Source organism: Gobio gobio (genome assembly GCF_949357685.1).
Source record: "Gobio gobio genome assembly, chromosome: 24".
Taxonomy (NCBI): Eukaryota; Metazoa; Chordata; class Actinopteri; order Cypriniformes; family Gobionidae; genus Gobio; species Gobio gobio.
In genome coordinates this window covers 21,317,308-21,344,526 of record NC_137120.1, presented here as the reverse complement: position 1 = coordinate 21,344,526, position 27,219 = coordinate 21,317,308, and the positions used below count along the sequence as shown (strand labels likewise).

General features: G+C 37.5%; 1 protein-coding gene across 2 annotated transcripts in view; it reads right to left on the bottom strand.

Moving 5' to 3' along the window:
- Positions 1 to 27,219, bottom strand: part of grm7 (glutamate metabotropic receptor 7) — a 428,364-nt gene that overhangs the window by 391,622 nt on the left and 9,523 nt on the right. The window lies entirely within an intron of this gene.

Below are 27,219 nucleotides of genomic sequence, written 5' to 3'. Positions count from 1 at the left end.
ACTGTATTGTCAAAAGCAATCACCCAAATATGAGTCAACACAGTGTTTTGCAACAACAATACCACATTGAAATGAAAAACCAGGTGTGCATTTGAAATACACTTTACATCCAAAAGAAAAAAATGTCCATCGTTGACTGCGATTAACTGTGCCATGTTGTCACAACTTTAAATAATTGCAAAGAGTTCTCCACTTTCCTGGGTACAATATTACCATGGTAACATGTTCTAGCACAATTACCCTCAGTCTCGTGCACCAGATTTAAAGAGCAGCGGAAATGCCTGGGCGCAGAACTGGGTTGTCAAGTATTTCAGTTTTGGAAAATGAGAAATGTATTCCTCACTCCACTGACTAGTCTCATTAAGAGAGAATATTGTGTTTTTCATCAAACATATTGCTTTGTTGATTTTAAAAGGATGAGTTCATCCAAAAAACTAAAATTCTTCAATAATTTACTCAATTGCTCCAAATCCTAATTCCCTTTTTTTTGCCAGTGGAACCACTGAATCTTCACACACTACAGATATCTGAATAAAATAAAATATTGTATATCTTGTTACTAGGGGTGTAACGGTACACAAAACTGAAGGTTCAGGACGTACCTCGGTTTTGAAGTCACGATTTGGTACGGATTGAGTACAGTAGGTGAGAGAAAACTAAATATAAAATAGCTTCTTTTTTTTTATTAAACAGTGGTTTACTGAACAAATTGTGTCTGTCCTTAAATGAATTCAATTATAACTAAAAGTTTCTTAAAGATAAAAATAATTATCTGCTAATGCTGTAAAGTGTAAACTATATAGGGAGCCCTTACTTGCACATAACAACAGCGCCCAAATTACCTTAATTAAGTAGCTATTTATTTTTAGATATAATAATCATATGGGATGATTTTAGACTCAAAATGATTAATAAATTCACACACACTTATCCATGAACTTAATATAAATGTTGCAAACATGTTGTACTATCCACAAACAAATGCCTTTTAACTTGTGTGTGCAAAATAGAGACAAATAGAGACATAGTTGTGAATACAAAACTTCGATTTTGTATTAATGTAGGTCAGAATTTGTGCGTGCAATGAGTAAGATGTGCATTTGTGGATCCGGTGACGCGCATTCATTTATTGACTCGTTTGTGAGTTGATCCTATTTGATTAATTTGGATTTTGAGACTTTCATTTCGCCGGTTTGGCTTTGCACGATCCACACACACAGCTGTCTTAGAAAACCTTCTGCCATTTGTACAAATCGCTGCACATTCATGTAATTCTGTATTTTGCACACACAAGTTAAAAGGAATTTGTTTGTGGATGGTAAAACATGTTTGCAACATTTATCAAGTTCATGGATAAGTGTGTGTGAATTTATTAATAATTTTGAGTCTAAAATCATCCCATATAATCAACACTCAAATAAAATTGTATGCGAATATGTAAACTTCACATTAGGCAGTATTTGTATTAACTTCTAAATCTAATTATAAAATAGTTTTTACTCCATTTCATTTAAATATAATCATACACAGTGGCTGTCATTTTCATGACAGATTTATTTAAACATACATTAAATAATCAAGATATCACTAACAGGTTAAGTATAATATAATGAATATAGGCCTATAAGCTAATATAGTGCATATATTTGGTGAAAGTTCAACAGCTGTGGACACTGAATGACTTCTGAGGTAAATGTAATGTTACGTGACATTGTTTACAAGTGGTTTTATTGACGTTTTTCCGCCATTGAAACACTGATTGTGCGATTACACAACATATGATACATTTCAGTAAGTTGTAATGTATCCTCAACATACCTTAACCCCCTCGAGTCAGCGGTTGCGCCTTTTTCCTTATCAGTGACAAAGAGACTCAAATAAGTCTGTCGTTTTTTATCATTAAGGCAAGTGTTATACATCATTATAATCTGTTTCTATTTTTGTTGTGTGTATAGACAGTCACAATAAAAACAAAATGTTTTGCTTTTTGCAAACTAAAGAACTATTAATTCATGTTTATTCTTTAGGAAGAGATGATCGCGTTCACTTGAGCATACACTGATCAGTCACATCACATTAAAGAGCATCAAAACGGCATTTACCATTTGAATTTCATGATAAAATGGACTGAATACTTAATATGTTCGTGTGAGAACTAAAGCAAGTAAAACAAAGCCTACTGTTAACTGTTAAAGATTGCATACTGTTCGGTACACCCGTGCACCGTACTGGAAGCCCTGTACCAAAATGGTTCGTATACGTGTACCGTTACACCCCACTTTTTACAGTTTCCGAAGTCTACATGTTCAATGCTTCTAGTGTGGACAGACTCAAGCTGTTGCAGTGCAACATGACATGAGTTGCATCTGTTTGTGAATCAGGCGTTAAAACAATTCATTCTTAGTGAAGAATGATTTCCAATCTCAGCCAGATTTCCTCCAAAATGCAAAGACTTCACTGGCTGTTCATTTAGCTGTATGTAATCTATGATTCAGCGATCTCCGGAATTTGCTCCAAATTGAGCGAGTGATTCCCATCACTGCATTTCCTATCTGGTCCGCTGGTCATTAGGCTCTGCAGCTCTCGATATGCCCTGACATAATGTAGATGATTTCATGAACCCTCATCATTAGCCCTGACGAACTCCCCAAGACCCCAACCAATCACATGCCCGGTCAAGCATCCAGATCAGTCCGGGTCAAGATGAGTGGACAGAACTGGAGAGGAAAGAGTAGAGGGAAGAGGAAATTGCAGCCTCTTCTTACGGGCTTCATTTCTCAAGCGCAGGTCGAGAAGGCTAACGCTAAGTGGCAGCTTGGTCAACTGTTGTATTCATATAGGCAAACAGTACTTGGGGATAATCACGTACCACTTAGCCCCTTTCGCCACCAGAGCCGCAGAGTTCAAGTGGAACGAGTTTGTCAATCAACGAGACTTTGATTATTTGATGTAGATTCATGCAACAACTTCCATGAGGAAAGGACCAGGTGGATTAGCAACAGATGCTAATAAGCTACAATGGGCATGGTTACAATTTTAATAATAATAAAAAGTGACCCACTTTAGCATGGGTTACTGATTCCATGAGATCTTAATTACTGCCGCTGGCGTAAAGTCTTAACGGTTACAACCACTAATAATGTTCTTATTAACACATTACACCATCTCTGAAGCAACTTTCCTTCTTCTGAGGTCTACAATACCTGGATAGTGCTACATGTTAGCATTTTAAAACAAATTCTTCCAATCAATACATGATGGATGAAGTTAAGTCTCATCCATTTGTTTATATTTTTACTTACATTTAGGCGTGGAAAAATGTGCTATTTTGTCATGCTGCTTACCTGGAAATGGATAGCTATGTTTCAATCCAACATTGCGAATGTAACTTATATGCAAAATTGGAATATTGCATAAAACATTTGCGAATAAAGCACTATTTCCATTCCGGAAACCACTCGCTAGAAAATTGGTGCAAAATAGCTGTAATAACAATGGAAATTGCTTCAATCAGGGAAGCCACTGTGGCTCTTTTATCCAACATCATAAATGAATGAAGCGCAATAAATGCTGTCATGTTATCTTGCGTTCAGATGCCTGGTGTTTGTAAACACAATTTTGGCAGAGTTTGGCTCAGGCATTTCAGTATGATTAAAACAACATTTGAGATGCTGTTCAATTAAAGTGATCTGCTGGTTAGTCCAGTAATCCAATCACATCCTCTGTTGAGGCAAAGTTTTTCATTGCGCATCGAGGGATTTATTCAGTAAACGTGTTTCCATCGTAGTTTATGTGCATGTCTTCTTATCAGATAAAAATAATTTGCTGACTCAATTGAGCATATATGATTTTAATGAGCTTTTTTAGAATTTATGTGCATCTTGAAATTTCGATTCAGTGTTTTTTTTTAAGCAAAATCCCCAAATTTGCCTAAAAATAGGTGGATGGAAACATAGCTGATCTGAGAAAAATAGGTACAACCTTTCAAAAGGTCCTAATATGTACACTTTAGGTACTAATATACACATTGAAGGGGAAAATAAGGTACAACCTTTTGAAAGGGTGTGGACCTTTTGTACCTATTTTTCCTGAGAGTTATGATGAGTGCTGTTTCATATTGACTTCAAGGCTTTCAATGTACATTTTCTTCCATTGACATGTTTTTCAGGTTCATTCATAGCCTCTTATACAAAATCTTTCCTCTGAGGTTGTTTGGAACATCACAATATATGAGTGAAATGCAAGAGACATGCTATGTTGACCCTCGAGGGGCTGTTTGGACAGACCACAATGTTCACCAGAACTCTACAGGACTGCCAACACAAGGTGCCCATTCCGATTGCACATCTCTTCTGGACAACCCAAATCTAAGAACACCTAGAGCTCCACCCTTTGTCTGCTGGTGCCAGCCTCTGCCTCTGCCTCTGCCTCTGACATCCCGTCTTTCCACTTGACTTCTTTGCCTTTGGACAATATCTGACAAGAGTACCGTTCACTTTTTACCAGCAAAACTGCTACCTAGGGCTGCTCTTGAGAATGTAACACCAACCTACTAAGCCAACGGTGAGGAACAAATGATAATGTTGATTCTTTAAGACAAGGTGCTGCTGCAGATTAAGCTGTGGACTGAGTAATAGTTTGTGGATATGGATGGAAGACAGGTGGGATGGATAGACGCAACGGTTGCAGAGGGATTTTTTTTTTTATTAAATTACCTCAAATTGCCATAACTGTTATTCCAATTCACTGGAATCCTAACGGTAGGCTTCTCATACTGTGACTCCTAGAAAAAAATTTAAGTTTTTAGTTCTTCCATAGGTCACGCAACACCTTCTTTTTTTTTCGAGCCTATTTTGAACTGGGAACAGGGAGTTTTAAACACACACTGCCAAAAGAAAGCCGTTTTTGCCTTTACAAAGGTTCTTTGTTCTGGCACAAAAATATCTGGTGTAGCGAAATATATGGTCCTGTTCCAACATAGACAGCATTTTAAGCATCATAGAAACACTCCCAATGTGAAGTTCCAAAAGGTTCATTTTGGCCAAATTCTGAGGTAGTATACAAATCTGTAAAAATATGTCTCAATGTACAGTGTTAATATGAAGGATTAGATGCTATTTACACTGTAAAAATAGAGTATTTTCTTAGCAATTAATGATATTTACACTAAGGGCAATAGTGAGTGATAGCTGCAATTTACAAGTGCTATTTTTGAGTTTAAATAGCAGTAGATTCTATTTACACTAAGTGACAATAGCAGCATTTTCTTAGCAATATGCTATTTGCACTATATGTAAAAGTAGCATAGTTTCTTTGCAATAAGTGTAAATAGTAGTCATATGCTATTTATAATTATAATAGTTGCAGATACTATTTGCACCTCAATGTTTTACATTAACAGGATGCAATAATAACAGAGTTTACATTATTATATTTACATAAAATATAAAATGAATGCTGCCTTATTGGGACAATAAAGCCCTCCCTACACCTACCCCTAAGCCTACACGATAAACACTTTATTATTAAACATTCGTTAGCCTTTCTGATCTGATATTTAAAGGTAAAAGGGAGAAGAGCAAGTTTGGCAAAAGGCGGATTCGAACTCGGGTTAATCGTGTCAAAAGTTACTTACACACGCCTTACTCCTACACCATTGCAGCTGTTGCGAGGCCCAACCAGACATTAGTGGGCGGAGTAAGTGTAAATAGCCTATGCCAACTAGATGGGCTATTTACACATAGTGTAAATAGACATCCCGGTTTTATTGCACATTGCATTGTGTCTTAGGGCTGCAAGAACTGACAGTAAAACGAAAAATTTAATGGTTAATGTGTTTGTTTGTTTTTACAACATAACATGTATCCATCGTGGACAAAGCAATCCCATAACACATTGTGACATATGAAAAAATGTGTCCAAGATGGTGGATAATGTTGGATAAATATTAATTATATCAAAATTATCTCAATGTATAACTGAACTTTATGTATTATAGTTTTTTAATAGAAATTATATATATTGTGTGTACAGTATAGCGGCCAAAAGTGATGTCTGGTCTATGAAAATTGAAAATCTTCATGTTTTATTCAAATGATAAAAAATTTGCTATTTTGTAACCATATTGCATAGTTGTGCTTGGAGTCAATTGACCTATCGGTAAGCCCCGACCCCCTTAGTTACTGTTGCTAACTTGGACAAACAAACGGAGTCGCTATATCTTACAATGTACAGCTGTCAGTGTGAAAACCTTATCCCAAGATGTTTTTGGACACAGATTGTAGCATATACCCTGTCCGAATGATGGCCAAACCTTACTGATGGTTTATGAAGTTTATTACATAGTTTTTCACTCAAAAAATCATCGTAAGAGCTGAACAAACAAACAAAGCACAAGTGCGCATTAACGTCTCATTCACAAACTCTCTCTCTCTAGCCCTCTCTCCGTGGGATTACCATTAACATACACAGCAAATTACACAAAAACACTCACAGTAAACAAACATATACAGACCTTATGCCTTTTCGGGGGTGCAGTTAACTGGTGAACTTTGTATCTGCAAAACAACTCCGATAAACTGCGTGCAAGCTCTACCTTTCACTACCTGGAGACTATAATACCCCTCAAAATAGGAGTCCTCCTTATAAGACAGATAATGCAGACCTTAAACATATCTAAACTCACAGAAATAAAATGAGAATAAAATAAATATGGTGAGGGATTAATTTGGAAGCGATGATTTACAGATCTCAATGCAAACGGGAGAAGCCTCTTGTTACGATCGCAGATGACAACATCCAGGATCAACACTGTTCATGTACCGCAGGGTAAGATTACATAAATTCACTTTTAATCAGTTTAATATGGAGAGATGCACTGAAATGTAGACCTTCATGTTTCTGACCTAACGTTACACCGCTGCATGAGAACAGTTAGTTATAGTTAGTCGGTTTGTACGTTAGCAGGGAATTACTAACTTTAATAGTAACTTAATGAGAGTATGACAACCAGAAAATCCTCTCAGGATCCCTGGAATCAGTGTTGCAGTACCTCAGGCACGACGTTTACCATTTTTGTAGCATAAACACCATCAAACCGATGACAGCTTCGGATTTTCCAATTTTCTCTATGGCGCTGAAACCTAAAGATGTCCGAGTTCCGGTCCCAGCGCAACTGATACTTAACTGCCATTGGCTCATCTGCGTTCGATGGGAGGGGCTTACCGATAGGTCAATTGTTTTATATGTGATAACGCAATGAAACATGCTAAATTATGCAACAATTTTTGCCCAGACTGTCATAGAAAGAAATCAGAGAGAACCAACAAAATGTTAATAACTTATGTTTTGGTCAGTGTATGCCTTTTCCTATGAGCTTTTTGTTTTTCTGTGCTTTTGATATATATGTATAGTAAAATAAAACCTGTAGCAGTAGTTTGACCCTTTTTTGACCAAATAATTTTGTCACCAAGTTTAGTGTTTTGTTCTTCCCTCATATTTTGATAGTTTAAAGAGCACCTATCATGGAATTTTGAAATTTACCTTTCATGTAGTGTGTAACATAGATCTAAGTGAACAAAAACATCCTGTGATAGCTTGAAATATGACAGTGCACCGTATATATAGTTATTTTCTTTCAAAAGTAAGAGTTGACTCGGAGTCATTTTTAAGAATCGTTAGAAGACCGAAGCTTTTTCTCTCACTAGATGACGTCAACTTGTCAAGTTATTTGAATACGATACGCCCACTTATTGCGCTCCAAGACGCCAGTGAAAACTAGAAAACATCATGGCGACGAGACGCTGTGTTCTGAAGTGCGACTCAAAAGCAAACTTTTCTCATCTGCCCAAGGATGAGCATTTGAAGACTAAGTGGCTTGAAGACAAACCATACATCGTCGCGATTGAGTGTTTATTATTAGTCGTCAAATGTATGTTTCGCGATCTCAGGAAGCTTTTATTATGGACTTTTATTATGGCACATGGTATCTTCTTCGTCTGTCTGTACCATATATGGATTACATGTGCACAGAGCGCCCTCCGGCTGCCAGTATGAATTGAAAACAACACATAAGAGACTCAATCGCTCATGATTAGGTTATTTCTGCCCATTTTGAGGAAGTATTGAATAAAAAATACTCCTCTGTTTAGAAATTTGACACAGACATATGAGAATCTATCAATATGTCTCCTCATCTGCACACTTTTGAACTAAAAGCCCTGAGGGATGTTGATTTGTCGCGAGTCTTCGTGAGGAGTTTTTTTATGAATGAGATCAGCTGAGGCTCATATTACAATCAAACAGTACCGACGCGGTTTTCATATTCATAACTCCTGACACATATTAACAAATTACTGTCATTATAAGACTTTGATGGGCGTTCCGTTTCCGAGAATATCTGCACAGACTATACCAATCACAACTGACTGGGTCATCTGACCAATCACCACAGATTAGCGTCACGTAAAGGCGGGGTTTTGAAAAGTGAATCACTAAAGGAATCATTTGAGAATCACTGTCAAAACAGGTAAAAATAAATGCATATTATAAGAAAACTAAAGTCTTTTTTGTCATTGCATGCATGCAAAACTGTTGTTGGGGACTTCTAAAACAATATTTGGAACATTTTAAATGCCATGATAGGTGCTCTTTAATCGAACTTGTAGGGTTATTAATAACAAATATACCATTCACACATAATTTTGGCCACTACTGTATATAAACAGTATTACTTAAGAGTATCATATTGTTAGCTTAGCATCATGCTAACAGCAAACCTGATTTCTACATAGAGCGATCCAAATCTACTGGTTACACGGTCTCATTGGTTAGGATGCTGCCTATGTATTCACAAGGCACATTCCACTTTTCAAAATGTCACAAAAAATCCTTTAACAGTTCTCTATTGCATCTAATGTGGCACCTTGTACAGTATAACATTAAGAGTGATAAACAAATTAGTTCTTTTTAGATCCCACGCATTTTTTTCCCCTTCACTGTCAGCTCCACAAAGCGTCTAGTTTTTTCACCAGCTGTCAGGACTGATTTCACGCATATTGCCACAGTCTCATATCTGCAGTTTGTAGTTATGAGAAGAATTTTTCAGATTTCTACTAAATTCTGTATTTTCATATAGATCATACAAAGCCGTCAGCACAATCTTATTGGAAAATCCAACAACAGGAGGTGCCAATTTTGCAAGAATTTGTACGAAAGCTGTTTTCCATATAATAGATTCCATTATTAGTAAAGCAGGTTCTAAATGTACAGTATGAAATACTGAACCCTTTTCATTATCATGAAGAGTCAATATGATCTATGAGAAGAATTAAAAATAAATCTCAGTACTTCCGGAACAGTGGACCCAAGAGCACTCTGAAAAATCCAATAATACAAAAGGAAATGTGTTACACTGTTAGAATTAAAGAAAGTAAATCAAATTATCCCCTTTAAGCCCAGTTAAACATCCTGCTTTGGATGGTGCCAGCTGAAAACTTTTCACCATATTTCCTGAGGGGCTGTAAAGCTGAATCAGTCCTTAGCTCATGTCTGTTGTTAACCTTAAAGATTTGACTGGAGTTGAATATAAATTGCCACAAAGAGCTTCTCAAACCATAAGATGATTATTCAGTAAAGCAAAATGCTCACTTTCAATTCGTGCAAAGGAAATGACATATCTGTTGTTTTATTGGCGGTGAATACAAAAATAAATGCATAATCACAACCCCCTTCTGGTTCTAGACAGTGGTATACTATGGCCAGCTGTCTTATTTACAATGTTTCAAAGATAAAAGAGGACAACGGGTAATTCTTTAAGTTAATGTTAGGAGAAGCGAGGCACCATCAAGTCATATAACATCAGTCTCGCCGTGCCAATCCATGTCATGAAGACCAAACGAAAACGAGGGTTACAACTTGACAGACGATGCCAGTGAACAACATACCATTTATATAGCAGCATTAGTCTAATTTATGCTAGCAACACTGAGCATTGAAGACATATAGCATGTGATGTATGGCACAATCTGCATTTTATGCTACTTTAGAATGAGACTGGCTCTAACGGAACCTTTTGTATTGTTTGGTTTAAAAAAAAAATTCTGGTGGAACAGTTTGCAGGCATATTAAATGAACTGTTTTGATCAATTTAAATATTTAGTGTGTAAATAAAGATGTTATTTATGAGAGTACACCCTCAATATGGTTTCAATGGTGAGGGTAAACAAATAATTAAATCTTCATGAGGTGAGAGATGCTGTCCGCGAACCATGTGTCTTTGAATAAAGACACAGGATATTTCGTGAGAAAGTTGAGATGTGTTAGCTATTCAATGCATAGCTGTCTTTGTGACGGGTAATCCATTTGTTTATAATTGTCTTTTCGGTTTTGACAGGGCTAAATTAATTACCGTTTGATCTGAATGTGGGACATAATTAGAACCCTCTTAAAGCTTCAGCCAACCCTCACATCCCTTCTGCCAAAACGGATCATCCCGCACTGTAATTAAACTTCAGCTCATCTGTCACAGAGTCAAGGTTTTCTTTACTTGAAGAAAAGAAGCAGCAGGTATTGCTATGTTATGTTTACAGTAAAGTGATTTCACTCTGCACAAAGGTTTTTTTTTATGTAAAATGCTTAGAAATGCTTCAGTAGTCAATGTTAAAAATGAAAATTTAGTCATAATTTTCTTACCTTCATGCCGTTTCAAAACTGTAAGACGGTCATCTTCATAACACAAGTAAAGATATTTTGATGAAATCGGAAAGATTTCCGTCCCTCCATTTACAGCTACGCAACTACAACTTGGATGCTTCAAAAAGTTCATAAAGACATTGTAAAACTAATCCATATGGAAAGAGTGGTTTAATCCAAATGTTCTAAAGAGACATGATCACTTTACATGATGAACAGATTGAATTTAGGCTTTTATTAACATATAAACATTGATCAGCGAACATAAACGGAAGCTCAACAGAACCTTCTTGACATGCAAGAAAAAAACGTCATTGGTTCTTACAGAAGCTCAAACGTGCTGCGTAAAATGAGAATGAACCTCATTGGTTCTTGCAGAAGCTCAACCCTTGACGTGCACCTCTCCAAAAATGTAACAATGCATCAATTTTACGCGGACCGCAAGCGCTGTGATTGGTCAGCCAGAACCCCTCCCTCAGGTCAATAAACAAATAAAAAAATCTGCGATAGGAGTGTGTGTATGTCCAGAAATGGGATGATAGTTCCATCCTTACATCTGCTATATAACACAATATTTTGTAGTCCAGAGATTCTTTATGTTAGTGAATAAATACATAGATCTGCTGTAAGTGTGTGTGAGCTTGATAGTCTAGAGGTAGAAATTTTGTGAACCAGAGGTTCTGGGTTCTAATCCAGCATTGTATAGTTTATTTATCTATTTTCTCAGTAAAACCAAAGATGTTAATCGGTGATTGTATATCAAGAACAGGGACACATTTGGGTGCATTTCGTTTTGTGATTTCAATGGAACGAATAAAGTCTCTACAACAGCAATCGATTGAAGCGTTTGTCTGTGCACGAGCCCCCGTTACTGAAAACAGTGGCCACGAGCACTCGACATGATTTCGAAAAAGCATTCCGGCGCCAGATCGCCTCTTATTTAACTCTACTAATCAACCAGAGATGCTTAATTTGTATTAGAGACAACAACTCAAGCTGCAAGAAAAGTCGCTATCTATTTGCTGCTGCTACGCCGAGAATGTACACAACAAGCTGCTTCTTTGGCTTTTGCCTTGATACTGTGGGTTACACCATCACCATGCCCGTGGACACTGCCTACTAGCAGTCTGCATGTTTAATTGCACATTGATGCGGACAACAACGCAGGAGTATAAATGAAAACTGACGCATAGAGGATACAGCATAGGTCCGACGCAGAAGTATAAATCAGCCTTAACACAAGATTAAACCTCATGCTGCGTAAAATGAGAATTAACCTCATTGGTTCTTGCAGAAGTTCAAACGTGCTGCGTAACACAAGAATAAACCACATTGGTTCTTACAGAAGCTCAAATGTGCTGCATAACAAACAAAGAATGAACCTCATTGGTTCTTATGGAAGCTTAAATGTGCTGCGTAACACACGAGTATGAACCTCATTGGTTCTCGCACATCAAGCAAGTATGCTTGAGCTTCCATTTACCATAATAATTGATGTGTGAGTTGATGAATGTTTATATGTGAATAAAAGCCTATATTAAATCTGTATCGTATTAAGTGATCATGTGTCTTCAAAAAACTTTGACTAAACCGCTCAATTGTCTATGGATGGACAGAAATATCTTTGTGTTTCAAAAATTGAACAAAAGTCTTACGGGTTTGGAACGACATGAGGGTGAGTAAATGATGACAGAATTTTAATTTTGGGGTGAACTACACATTTCTGTGAAAAAGGATATTGAAGAGAATTAACAAACCAAATTATACAACTGCACTACATTGTAAAAGCTAACTAAGCTGTCTAAACAAGCAGGAATATTAGAGATATTTTTCATCGTTTCTGGTCAGCAGACATTGGCAGCAAACAGCTTATGGGAAACCATGCAAGACGTTTCCACCAAGCGTGCCTTGAAGTGAATCTCTGCCTCTGCACAGACGGGCAACTCTCAAAGCCGCCTCCTTCCACCAACTGACAAGGTTCTTCTGAGCAAGTCAAATGAAACTTGCTGATCCAAGAATGTCTCTCGATTGATTGGCTGAGTGGTCAGCTCAGTTTCACTTGAGTTCCTCACCTCCATTTCTGTAATTAGTAACAACATTCAAATAACCATTTTGAATATGTGTAAATTAGTGTCATACACTCTTTCAAAATAAAGGTTTCAAAAAGCGAGAGAAGAACCATTTTGTGTTCCCCAAAGAACCTTTCAGTGAACAGTTTTTCTTAATTTGAAGAACATTTTAATAATCTAAAGAGCCTTTGTCCACTATGAAAACCTGTTGTGCAATTAAAAGGTTCCACCAATGTTAAAAGTTCTTCATAGATGACAATAAAGAACCCTTTTTTTTAAGAGTGTAGAATGGGGAAATCATAAAAGGTTCAAACATTTTGGTTATCTGCCTGCTTTGCTCTTATGCCTGTCTTGATGCCTTAATCTCAGAAATGTTTTTGCTACGTGTTTTGATACAGACTGATTTTACAGGAGAAAGAACATGGTTAGTTGATGTTTTGGGGGTCTCTACTACAGCATATACCCTATGCGCTCCATGAAATAAGGCTGCAAGACATGCCATTCTTGTTTGCCTTAACATGAAGGGTCTGTTTGGGCTACACACATTCACTAATGTACAATTTAATACAAAGACTGACTGAACCCGTTGCTCACCCAATTCTGTTAACCTTCAAGCTGTAGAGGTCGACTGATAGTGGATTTTACCGATACCGATAACTAGGTTGGATCGCACTTGGCGATAACCGATTAATCGACCGATAGTTTTTAAAATGGATACTGGATAAAAAAAAACATAAGTAAAACAGTGCTAAACGTTATAACAAGAAATAAAAAAAACTGTACTGATTCCTGAAAATGTGCTAAATTAAAAACATATAAATATGAATATTAAAATAAGAAGTTCTAACAGAACAAAATCTTCAGAAAATAATTTAAACATTAAAATATATAACCTAGAAACATGCATGTACATTTCATTATTAGATTCATTTATTTGTAAGGGGACAATGCAATTTCATAAAAACACATGAACAAACTGAAACAGAATTAGCCAAAAGGCTATTTTTCATCTGTAGTCCCCTGCAAGTCCCTATGCAACTAGGATGTATTAGCTATTAACTATATGCACTATGCATACATTGTTACAGCATGTATTAATATGAGCAATACAACTGTGCCTTGATCATTCATGTTAGTTCATAGTGCATTAACCAAGGTTAACAGATCAAAATAAAAATTCAAACTCAATCTAATGCTGAAATTAACATACTAACAATGAACAATACTTCCACATCATTTATAAGCCTTAGTTAATGTTACAAATGGAATCTTATTGTAGTGTTACCATTTCATACAAATCCAAACAGTCTGCTTTTTTAGAAGGCGATTATCTAATAAAAAACGAATGCATTTCTGCTTTTTTTATGTTTCTGTCAGCAGCATGATGATACAGTTTGCTTTCTCACATCACTCATTTTATATATGCAACATTTAGGTCTGACTTGCGTGTGTTTTTATCACATTGTTTTAAATGCTTGAGGTACTGCTAATGTTAGCGTCCTCTCAGCCTCTTTGACAAACACACACACTGCTGTTATGTACCTGTTAATGCACCATCTAGTCAAGAAATTAATTACTTTATAATGATTTGGAAACAAGTACTGTAGTGTTCTGTATTCATACCGTTTCGCTGTCGTGTTTTAAACGCACATCTGATGCAGGGCCGGATTAACAATTTCCTGTGCCCTGGGCAACAAGACTCAAGGGCCCCCCCTGCCCCTGCCCCAAAGCAACAATCGCAAAGTCGCTATCACCAAGAGCATATAGCCTATACTTCTATACTAACAAATCAGGCTTCTGCAATGCTCAGTGGAGATGTAATAGCCTCAGCATAAAGTGCATTCAAGAGACAGAACAAATGCACACATGTTTAACATAACTTTTTACAATTAATCTTTCACAGAACTTGGTGGCTACAGAGTAATTATTAAATGTTTCAATATAGCCAATCAATCATATTTAGACTGCAACAGTGAAATAAAGCAGACAGCTAGGGAAGGCTTAACTTAAAACCAGAGATTATTTCTAAAATGTACAATGTGAAATTATGGCTATTTTTGGAATACATTTCAAAATGTTGACTAATTTCAATTCCTTTTCTCTTTTTAATTTTCTTTTAGCGCTCTCGCTTAAATTTCAGACAGTGTTGCCAGACTGGGTTGACGATTTCCAGCCTAAAACCTCACTAAAACCCACCCAATCCAAGAAAAAAACTACACAAAATTTGAACTGCCAAAATAATGTGATATAATTTTATTGCCATGTCAATCAAGGTTGGTTAGCACCATTTATCTCCTTAATACAAAATAAAATAAAAAATAATAAATTTCCCAGGAAAATGGATCAAAACAGGGCATTCAAATACAGTGGAAGGGGAAACTGTCAAAATCACGAAATTAACAGATGATTTTAACCCATGGAAAAACCCATGCATCATTTTCAAATGTCAACAGTAAGAATAAACTAATTTAAGTACAAAAAAAGTGCCCAATATAATCGGAATAAACAATGTAATTAGCAGGCATTACACACACATTACTGTACACACCACAGACAAAATGTGTCTTTCACTGATACTGTACGATAGTCCTACAACAAAAAATTAACAACAAGAATGCGTTTACCTTTGTGTTATGCTTTAACTTCAGACAGAACTACAGTAACGTTATGTCTTTCGTGAAGTACATATTTGTAGAACATAACGCAGGCATTAAAGGGTACTTCAGCGCTGGGAAGATGAATGTGTATTTAAACTGTGTCATTTATCTAGTAGAAATGTGAAATTATTTTTGAATTTGGTGCCTTCTAGACTGAGAAAAGACAGAAAATTTATTTTTGTCTCATGTGGATGAAAGACAACAACTCCCAGAATGCACTTGCTTCGCTGCCCTACGAGGCCACTCCCAAAGCCATGGCTATTGGTTATCACTTGCCCACCGCGTCACCGCCCCACGTCGTTTTGATATTCACAGTAATAAAACCATTTCGTTCAGTTAGAGAATAAACATTACAATGAAAAACTGAACGTGTCTTTTCTAGTGTGAGTGAGCCGAACGAAAGTCACTTCACAGATGCAGCAGGAGTCTAGCTCCAGTAGTCTCTAGGCTCTGGCCAAAAATCCGACAACGACGACGTAAAATGGCGATATTTGCGTCATCGGAGGATTTTTTTCCAGAGATAAAATGCATAATTATCGCGTCTCAGGGGGATATGAGGGGGAAAAGTACAATAACTCAAATATACTACCCGGTTTCTACTGACACAAAGCTTAATGCTAAATCACTGAAGTTACCCTTTAACGCAGTCAAAATGGATTAATCGTTGATTCAAACCTCTTTCCGCAGCTGTCAGGACGAGTACAGTGCAGTCTGGACAGTTTAAAAGGTGCAGATGTCCTGGTCAGGCCAGTGTGCTTGCGATGATGGACATGAGTCATATATTCCGTTTCAGTTCATGTCATTCAACTGTGCTCTTGGAGTTAGTTATATGTAAAGAGTCTTTGAGTCACAGATGTAATCCACGTTTTGAGAGTTGGTTCACTCTCCCACTCATTACTGTAGATAACTTACTGTATATTTATGCCACTTTGGCATAGCGATAATTTGATATCCAGCTACAATTTTGCGCTGAAAACCTGTCATGAATGAGCGCGACTCCCTGCAGATCGCTGATTGGCTGAAAGTGCGTGCTCGTCGTCGGCGTCAACACCAACACCAGTTGAGCTAACTCTATGCTGAACGCTGGGCCAGTGTGTGTCATGATGACTGATTTTATGGAGTACATGCACACTTGAGTTTGTTATTAACCAATTAGACTATAAAATGTTGATGTTTGAAACCCGCCAAACTGACCCCAAACCAGCCCAAATTTTATCCACCAGCCCAAACCTGTTTTTAACCGCAAAAATCAAATTCAAACCCGCTCAATCTGGCAACTCTGAGAGCGTCAAGTCACGTGATTCGACCTGACAGCTCGTCCTCGCTCGCTGCGCAGCAGCACGTTTGACGTGATTTAACATAATATTTTGATCGAACGGGTTGCAAAAATTTGCATATAATTAGGAAAGTGAGGACTGCGTTTATAACGTGATCTAACATAATATTTGACGGTGCCCAGGGCCCCTTAGATGTCCTGTGCCCCTGGGCAAGTGACCAGTTGCCCTAATGGTTAATCCGGCCCTGATCTGATGTGTCAGCAGACTCAGCACTCTCCGTGCAGCGCCGCGAGCAGCCTCACGTGTGAATGTAAACAACACAAGGCGTCAGTGATAGTTTTTATTTCGCCTCTAGAGGCCGCTCTCGTGCTATATAATGCCAGCAGACCCTTCTCAGAGCTCTTGTACTATGTAATGACAGCGCACCCGTCTCAGCCACTCCAGCAACGGACGCAACACGGAAAAACTATCGGTGTGGATTTTTGCTGATGATAACCAATTGTTCCACCAATCAGCTATCAGTGCAGATTAATCAGCAAAACCGATGAATCGGTCGACCTCTATCAAGATGTGTATGAACCTGTATGACTTCCACAGAACACAAAAAAATGTGTTTAGAAGAATATGCAAGAGGCTCTTTTCTAACACAAAGAGCACCAGAAAAGTAGTCCATATATTCAATTTCTTATTGAAGACATCAAAAAAGCTTTGTGTGAAAAACAGATTTAAGTTATTGACAATCTCCCCCTTCAGTTGCAGCATTTGTGCAACACATGGGGCCAGATTTATGAACAGCTTACGCCAGCAAGCGTTAAAAAACTACTGTCAGGATTTACTTAAAAGTCCCATGACATGAAAATTTCACTTTATGAGGTTTTTTAACATTAATATGAATTCCCCTGGCCTGTCTATGGTCCCCCAGTGGCTAGAAATGGTGATAGGTGTAAACCAAGCCCTGGGTATCCTGCTCTGCCTTTGAGAAAATGAAAGCTCAGATGGGCCAATCTGGAATCTTCCCAATATGTCGTCATACGGGGAAAGGTTACTTCCTCTTTCTCTGCTTTGCCCGCCCAGAGAATTTGGAGAAAATTAATTTTGTTTATTTTTTACATTTAATTCAGTCGCAATGTCAGCACAGGCTTTACAAACAGACTTTTACAATGTGGATTCGACAGCACCGCCACAAACAGTATCAGTGTTCATTAATGCCTGATCTGTCAAACCAGTGACTAAACGATCAACTTCACATTGTTTCTCTTAGTAGCATGAAGCAAAACTGTTATTTAAATTTTGATTAAACAACAGAGAGCGATCAAAGAAGACTCTCTTTATAATGGCTGAAGCTGTCAATCACACGTTGCGAGTATATCTGCACACTTGCCCAAACTGCCGTTATAATGAATGACACTGTTATGCTGCACAACGAAGATCTTACTGTATTCATATCGATGTTCTGTTTGCTGTTAGTTGTGGTGAAAGCATTTTGTGAGAAAAATTGTGTTGCAATGACAAGATCACTGCATTCAGACGACACAGACTGTCTGTCTACTCAATGCTCATCACTGCAGCCACTGCAGCCAGAAAAGATCTAAAAAATAATGCTATAATAAACACTTTTACGATTCGTTAATCTCGACAGCTGTAATAGCAAAAAAACTTTGAGTGGGGTTCCACATGTAATACACATTTCAAATGCAAACATGTCAGCCAACCACAGCAGTGGGCATTTACACTGAAGTCTTACAGCAGACACGCCCCAAACAGAGCATTCAACCCAGAGGGCTAAAATCAGGATAGAAAAATACCTTTAATTTCTAAATGATGACAATTTAAAATCATAAAAATCATACAATATAAGTACACCTCAGGAAACATTATAAAATAAAATAATAAATCCACATCATGGGACCTTTAAGACACACACACAGTGAAAAATTAGTGATGAAAAGTCATGGATTTTTGCAGCTGACCTTACTGCATTTGCATTTATAGGAGTTTCCCATTCAGATGCAATATTTATGGGAGGAGAATATTTAAATGGTCAATTTACTGGTATTTGTGCCATTATTTACCACCCATAAAAAGCATGTCTTAACCCAGATGCTAATTTGCGCTGCTCTTGATAGACTGTGTCGGTCATTATGGAAATGATCTGGCAGCACATTATCAGTAGATCAGCAGCAGAACTTTCAACTTTCATTGGAATGTTTATAGAATTAGGGTTGTTATGTTTTTCCAACACTAATGCAAGTCTAAAATTCCACTCATACTAGTGAAAGCAAAGGGGCCTTGGAAGAAAAACAAGATATTCTCATTTATTCATTTGAAAAATCGATTGGGATCCCGGGTTATATAATACACCATTCTGCCATTATATTTAGCATTACAACATAATAACCGGTCACAAAAGCTTGTTCCTTCTGTTTTTTCATAAGACGATGAATTGCATTTTAAGTAATCATGATGTAAATCAGCGAGAGAGCGACTCACGACAACACTCATGGAAAGAATGTGTGTTTTAGTTTGGTTGGTAATGTATTTGCAGTGTATTTGTTTCTCTTTGTGAGACACAAATAACTTTTGCTTAATTAATTAATAAGCACACCATCGCACAGAAAGAACGATGTTAGAAAATATTAAAACAATATTAAAAAAATGAATTAAGGGAGTGTGGGCACACACCGGCAGAAACATAAATAGGCGCCTATAATTGAAACCACTATGTCCTCACTTCATACACAGTAAAAGAAAATGTACCACTATGAATCTGTCACACTCACAGTACAAACCCTCCACACTAATGTGGCACACTTGAAAACCATCAATGTGAAGCAAAGAACAACTTATTAGCAACAGCTAATCTGCCTGTGACAATCTGAAGTGATCTCCACTAAATAACCAGCACTCAAGTACTTTTGGTCAGTATTCTATAGTCTTCTGAAATGAGAGCGATAGATCATTCAGACAAATTATTCCTTCTCATGTTGAGGTAACGGCAATACAAATGAATCAGTTGCACTCGATGTGATAAATGTCAACGAAGTCTGCGGGGAGCTGAAGTATCTATTGATTGGAGAGAAGAAATTATTTCATTAATTACTGGTATGTATATCATTGATGCTTCCTAAATGAGAAAAAAGATCCGCGCTCATAATGATTTATGGCAGCTCGCCCAGCGGGACTCTCTCATTTAACGAGCTCCGAGACGAGCCAATGGCAGACGTGCTTTATGACATCAACCGAGGATTTTTCCAGGCTTCATGCTGAGCAACTTCACAGACAGGCATTGAACATGAGATAAGAGACAGCACTGGGAGTAACTTAAAGCTCATCCTCAACTGGCAATATAGCAAACTAATGTGATTATGAAGTTCAGAATTAAGATTAGCGGAATGGCTGATGAGATGCTGCATATAAAAATACCTGCGTCGTGGGATGTGTTGAAGAAACGAGTGGTGTCACGATACTCCAACACAAATGGAATCAGTACATGTTTGTGTATGAAAATGCCTCCTGGTTTCAGACCTGCTTCCAAGGCAACATGTCATATCTAATTGATCCAGAACAAATTTAATGAGCTTTAGAGGACATAAATATACTATTATACTTATATGTCGGTAGAGAGTGAGTCATAACCTGAATATATATATATATATATATAGGCTACACACACTGCCCGGCCAGAAGAAAAAGTCGCTGTTTGGATTTAAATAGGCAAATGCTTAAAGGGATAGTTCACCCTGAAATGAAAATAAAGCCATCTTTTACTCACCCTGCTGTTGTTCCAGTGCCTTATGTCCTTCTATCCTTTTCGGACCTCAAAAACAGTAATTTTAAAAATAGTCCTGCACGCGCTCCTTCCTATAATGGCAGTGGATAGCAACCAGGCTAAAACATTAATTAACGAATTTGTTTGCCCATAAAGATATTTAGTTTAAGCTTGTTTGGCTTGCTGTCTACTGAGGAGGGGCTCGATGAAGCGGCTTCAACTCGAGCTCTGATATACCCCCATAGTGACTAAATGATTATGTAGGGCAAGGTACCTAAGATAAAAGTGGTGTTTGGGGAGGGGGTGGGATGCTGGAACATCTGAGACTGAGGAGAGGTTAGCAGCTGTTTATATACTCTGGCTGTTGGCTGTTGATTGAAAGATTAGATGGGCTCGCTCCTCCCTAAACTACGTTTGGAACTTCACAAAAAATACACAAAAGTATCACGTAATGATACAGTGAGACATGCATACATTCAGGAGGCATACTATAAGGTTTTGCAAGAAAGAAACCGTATTATTCAGTCAAAACACTGAGCTCGGCCGTTACTCTGAGTGCACTCCTGAGAGAGTGCGAGCTGTCAGCAGGCGCCGGCGCTCATGCTTACTATAATTCACACTGTTGTCAAGGCACCCAGGATAAGCACACACATGCACAAACTAGGGATGAAACGGTATGGAAATTTCACATCACGATTATAGTGACCCAAATTATCACAGTTATCAATATTATCACGGTTTTGTTCAAATGAGATGAAAGTGTTCAAAAAGAACAGATGCACACAAGTTGACAACAAATAAATCAAGCAGCTCTATGCACTTTTTTAAGCTAGATTCTATTCTGTGGGATTTCCTTCCTTATAATGGCCGTCGTCAATAGCAACGCTTAAATAATAATAATTTGGTGTAAATATAATCTCTAATATTATCTCTGTAAATATATTCTCAAGCAATATTCTCATCAGTGTCCAGCTATGATGCATTAAAATCAGCATATTTTGTGTAAGAGCCCAAACAGTATCTAACTGTATCAAACAGTAAATAATGCGCATATTTCCATATGATTTGACAGTTTATTTTATTAAATATCAAAATGTGTGCATCATACCTGACACCTAGATGAACACTTTACAGTCAGTTTTATGACTGTCATTCTCTTCAAATGCTATTGAAGTTTGAAACGTGTATAACGTTACCAATGTTGTAAGTAACTTTAGAGACGGTCCCTAAATTCGCCAACTTTATGCCAGTCATATCAGATGCGCTGTGGCTCTGCTGTGTTTGTTTGAAACTATTTTCGCAGCTGAAATAGAACAAAAACAGTCAACCACTGTATGATGAGTGAATCTCCTTCGTACAGCACACGTTTATCTCTGCTTTGAGTGCAGATTTCTGCAAGTGAGAGCGCGCTCTGAACAAAACTCTGGCTAATCTGAACGGAACGCCTCTGATTATGAGACATTGCATTCATAAACTCAATAGAAACAAGTGTGAGTGGTTATAATGCGCAATGCGATTATAACAGATGGCTTTTGAGAAGACCATAATAAGTTCAACCCCTACATCGACTTTCTTCTGGCATGTTCTGCAGACAGGATGACCATCTTCGATTAAGTTTCCTTCAGGACTTTTGTAAAAGCCAAAATATGACCACGCCTCAGATTTGGTCCTTTTAGAAGTTTGAAAAATCTTCCAGCGCTGTCACTGCCTTTTGCCATTTCTTCTCATTCAAAAAACAGTGGCGCGCTGTGCCTGCACCTGACTGACGCTGACTGGACAAGATTTACCGCGAGTTTTCAAAATCGTGATAATCACACGCGGTTTTAATGATAATTACATTTTAAACGATATTACTTACCGTCACTAAATTTTATCGTGGTTTATCGTGAAACCGGTAATCGTTTCATCCCTAGCACAAATGCACCATTTTGAGAAATCAGGCTCAATAGAAACAAACGCAACTCTCGTCTTTTCTATAAGGTATATGATAAGAAAAAATACAATAATACTAATCATAAAACCTTCTTAAGTGAATATTGTGTACCGGTTGTCATGACAACAGAGGGGCTGGTGAGTCACTGCTGTCGGCTCGGAAGCACTCTCACAGGAGTGCGCACAGAGTAAGGGCCAAGCTCAGAATAATGAATAATACATTGACTGAATAATACGGTTTCTTTCTTGCAAAACCTTATAGTATGCCTCCTGAACACTTTCCATATATGGCGCGCATCTCACTGTATCATTGTGTGATACTTTTGTATATATTTTGTAATATTTTAGCCTGGTCGCTATTCACTGCCATTATAGGAAGGAGCGCGTGCAGGACTATTTTTTTTTCTGCTTTTGACGTCCGAAAAAGATAGAAGGACATAGGGCACTGGAACACAGTAAGGTGAGTAAAAGATGGTTTTATTTTCATAAATAAAAAACATGATGTGTAACATTATATTAGATCTGTGCATTAGTGTAGGTCTTAATATATAGGCTCTCTCATTAATGTTAATTCATGTTTGGTTTTGATTGATGTGTGCCAAAATTGACTTTGCTGACTCTATCGACTTCAAAAAAGTGTAGCTCATTAATTATGTCTGATTCCAACGAATCATGCATCATTAAGGTTTTTAAATAGAGAACGAGAAAATACATTTTGTTGAAAATTTGACTCATTTTGCCAGCACAGGTCACATATATTTTTTATAATGCCTTTTTTTCGTACAATCAAATCCGTTATGCTTGTGTTTCATGATTGAGACCCATTGAGAGTAACATATAATTTGGTAACACATTTCCAGGTAATGACTTATAACTTCAGCATACATAATATTAATGATCAATATGAATAAATCAAACACATTACCTGAACTTATACAAGATCCTTTCAAAGTAAATTCTCCAATAGAACAAATTTAATATTGCATAACAAAAAGTTGCAATTTGGCAAAGCTGTAGTCAGGTTTTTGGCAGGCTCAGGCGTACACAAGCGGCCAATATTGATAAATAGGCTGGGATTTCTCACTCTGAAAAGAAGCCAACCCTCAAGGGAGGAGTAGCCAATCGGAAGCCAAGGGATGTAGACGGCTGATAAAAAGAGGAGAGCAAAGAGGTTATCAGAGCAGAATGACCTCCAGGTGGGCCGAGTCTTCCATCAGCGTGTGCTGCCATGCCAGGCCCTTCCTCCCCTGGCACTATTGTCCTAACAAGATTGGTGGGTGGTCCAAACTCTAAAATAGTCTGTTTATTGAATGCTTTGGTATCTGTTGATCATCTAATGCAATAAAAGCTCCATATGTGTAAAAAAATAGAGGCTTTTGTGAAATATACTTCACAAAATATACATTGATGGTATCAGATGACTCAAGGTACTCAACAGCTATGCTTCTATCCTCTTTATTTTTATGCACATTTTAGGATATTGCACAAAAAATGCTGGATGGAAACCAGGATGTGCATAAATTCTAAAAATGTGCATTAAAAAAACATATACGCTCGATTGAGGTGGATAAACTACGGTGGCCACGCATTTACCGAATAAATCCCTCTATACGCAACAAAAAACTCAGGTGACTTTGCCTCAACAGAGGATGTGATTGTATAACTGGACTAACCAGTGGACCAATTTCCTCGCACAGCATATCAAATGTTGCTTCGGTCGTTCTGAAATGCCTCGGACCAGCATCTGAATGCAAGATAACATTGTTTGTTGTATTCCGTCTGTGTGCTCTGAGACGCAAGTCATTTATGATGTAGGAAAAAAGAGTCACAGTGGCTTCCCCGATTGCAAAAACTTCCATTCTTATTATAGATATCTTGCGCCAATTTCCCAGGAAGTGGCTATTATATAACACATGGGATGGAAATAGTGCTTTTTTTGCAAATGTTTTATGTGATATTCCAATTTTGCGCACAAGTTAAATTCGCACCTTTGTATGGAAACATAGCTAATGACTACCATATTGATCTATCATGCAGGGCTCGACAATAAGGACTGCCCGATGACCCGGGGCCAGCGTGAAAGACACTTACGCCAGTTGTCGAAACTGTCACCTGTGCTGCATCTTCACTGAAAATTTGCGCATTTGTAAGCTTTGCCTATTTAAATATTCAAGCCCACTCTTGCATATTTTTTTATCAACAGTTGAATGTGGGTAAAGTTTCATGAAAAAAGCTACATTTTGTGCAAAAAGCTGAGAAAATCGCGTTTTTGTCAAAGACAACATCCAGATGGGATTCAGAACGACGATCAAACACAGATGGAGTAGATCGAGTCCATCAACACCTCAAAGCTTCACAGTCCCATAGCTTGTCCTGGGGTGACATTTCATTCAGTAACATTAGGCAGTTTTTATTTATTGCTGATGGTCGCATTATTTTTAATATGCATCTGCTTATATGAGATTGCTCGCTTCTGCTTCTTCTTCGCCTATGTTTTGATCAAGAGATTCAGCACTCTTCTTCAGGAGATGTGTAATAGTGCCTCCTACCGTATAACAATGAAACAGGGAAATCCAGAAAATATCGCCAATGGCAGAGAAGCATTTTCTCCTTTTATACAGTCTATGGTTTTCTTATAAAAGACAAGATAACAAAAGTGACTGAATAACTTAATTAAGGGTTAATCTATATTTATAAAGTGAAGACTATGCAGTGATTTTTTACATTTGATTATTATTTCTATACCTGAAAATCTGCTTTAGACCAACATGAAAAACCTAAAAAAGAACCGTTTTTTTTTTTTTTTTTTCATTTGTATGTTTGTTCTGTAGTAGGCTATTTATTTGTGCTGTTGCTCGTAATTCTATTTTTTGTTCATTGTATGACTGTCTTTAACAATATTTAAAATGTATACAAGTTAGGCTTCTTGGAGTCAACCTTATGGTTACATCAAAAACAATAACTAGGCCTATTCTATTTTATTTATAACTTTTTTTTGTGGTGGGGCCAAACATTTTTAACATTTTGGCACGGCAAGTAAAAATTTGAACCATTGGCCCAACCAGGACAGTAGAAAAAATCCTTAGCGTTGAACCCTGACATGGTATTAACATTGCCACAAAGGTTTTCTGGATTGTTGCCCACCTTTAAGTCTTGAATGCCTGGGACACACTAGAAGATTTTCAAATAACCCATTTTTAAGACCACAGACATGAGGGCAGTTTCAACCGATTTTTAGCATTATAATCGAATGCACGCACTAGATGATTCGTCTGGACCGTGAGAACACACACCTGTCAATTGCAGTAACATTTTCACAGTGAGACAAGATCTCACGGAGACTCACAAGATCAAATGTGACTTGAGAAGAAAAACAAATGTTGTCAACTGGTTCTCCAGTTGTGAATTTTGTTTTATGGGAATAAAAACAAAAGAGAAAGAGTATGGGTGATCTTCTTTCTCAATACTCCACTTTCGTGGCATGTTTGTGGCTGCCGAGTTTTAGCTATAGAAGCACGCAACATCCGGCTGGTGAAGCTTGCTCGCTCTCATTGGCTATCACGTCAGAGGCAGACATATTTGATATTTACAATTTGGGATTGTGAAGGCTCTGACGTAATCAGGAGCAGTGAAACAATCGTAATGACACCAAACAATTGAGGATTTTTTGGACAAAAAGTCAGTTGCGAGAAGCCTTGAATTGGGCCACACCCCCAAGATCACTGGGGGTTGCAAATCAGGTCTTAAAATCTTCAAGTGTGTGGCCAGCCGAAGGTATACTGACAGTGTGATACACATACAATGTGATAAACCGCTAATAATAATTACAGCAATCCTAGGAGGAAATGCCGTCTTGAGGCTTGCCTCTCACTGGTTAAAAAAAATCTGTGCTGAAGAATTCCTGGGTTTGTAGGTTATGGCTTCTGTGAGAAATGAGTCCCACAGCACTGATATTTTTAGACTTCTGTCACTGTGGCTGTTGTCACTTTTATGTTGGTGGCCTAAGAGTGAGTGATGGCAAACATATACTGTATTTACAGGAGCTCAAGGCAGCAAACCTTCTGGGCCAGCACACCAGCGAAACGTCAGAGAAATCAATAGTCACTTACAGACTGTGGAGAATCATTATGACAAAAAGCGTCCTGTTCAACTGGAGTCATTTTAGTCATTGTATTAATGGCGAAACACTGATGTTTCTGTATTTCAATCAATAAAAATAACAATGCTTCTGTTACCAGATCCTAACATTCATCTGCCTGTAATATTAAAGTCAACATGAAATACATTTGCACCCCTTTTTACTTCATTTTCTTCTTTACCATAAGACAATAACTAAGGCAACTGTTACCACTAAAGAATAAATGAATAAATAAATAAATGCTAATTTATATCTCACAACGTCAGTTTAAGTCTTAAAATGCTATTTTCAATGATAACTTTATGTCTCACAATTGCAAATTTCTCACAATTCTCAGAATTTCAACTTTATTTCTCGCAATGTGGTTTTATACCCAACAATGTGACTTTTGGGCTGTTTACACTACACCATTTTCAACTAATAATGCAAAACTTTTGTGCGTTTTAGCCATTCATTTACACAACAACGCCATTTTGGGGGCCTGAAGTGCAAACTGGTTTCGAAGTGCTTATTATTATTGTCGCTGTGTAAACTACAAAAACGTGAATTTGTGAAATGGTGAGGTCAATGAATTTCAAAGATGCCATTACGCAATTTTTGACTTTATATCTCACAATGTGACTTTATACCAAACAACGTGACTTTTTTTTTTTTTTTTGCAATTGCAATCTCAATTCAACTTTAT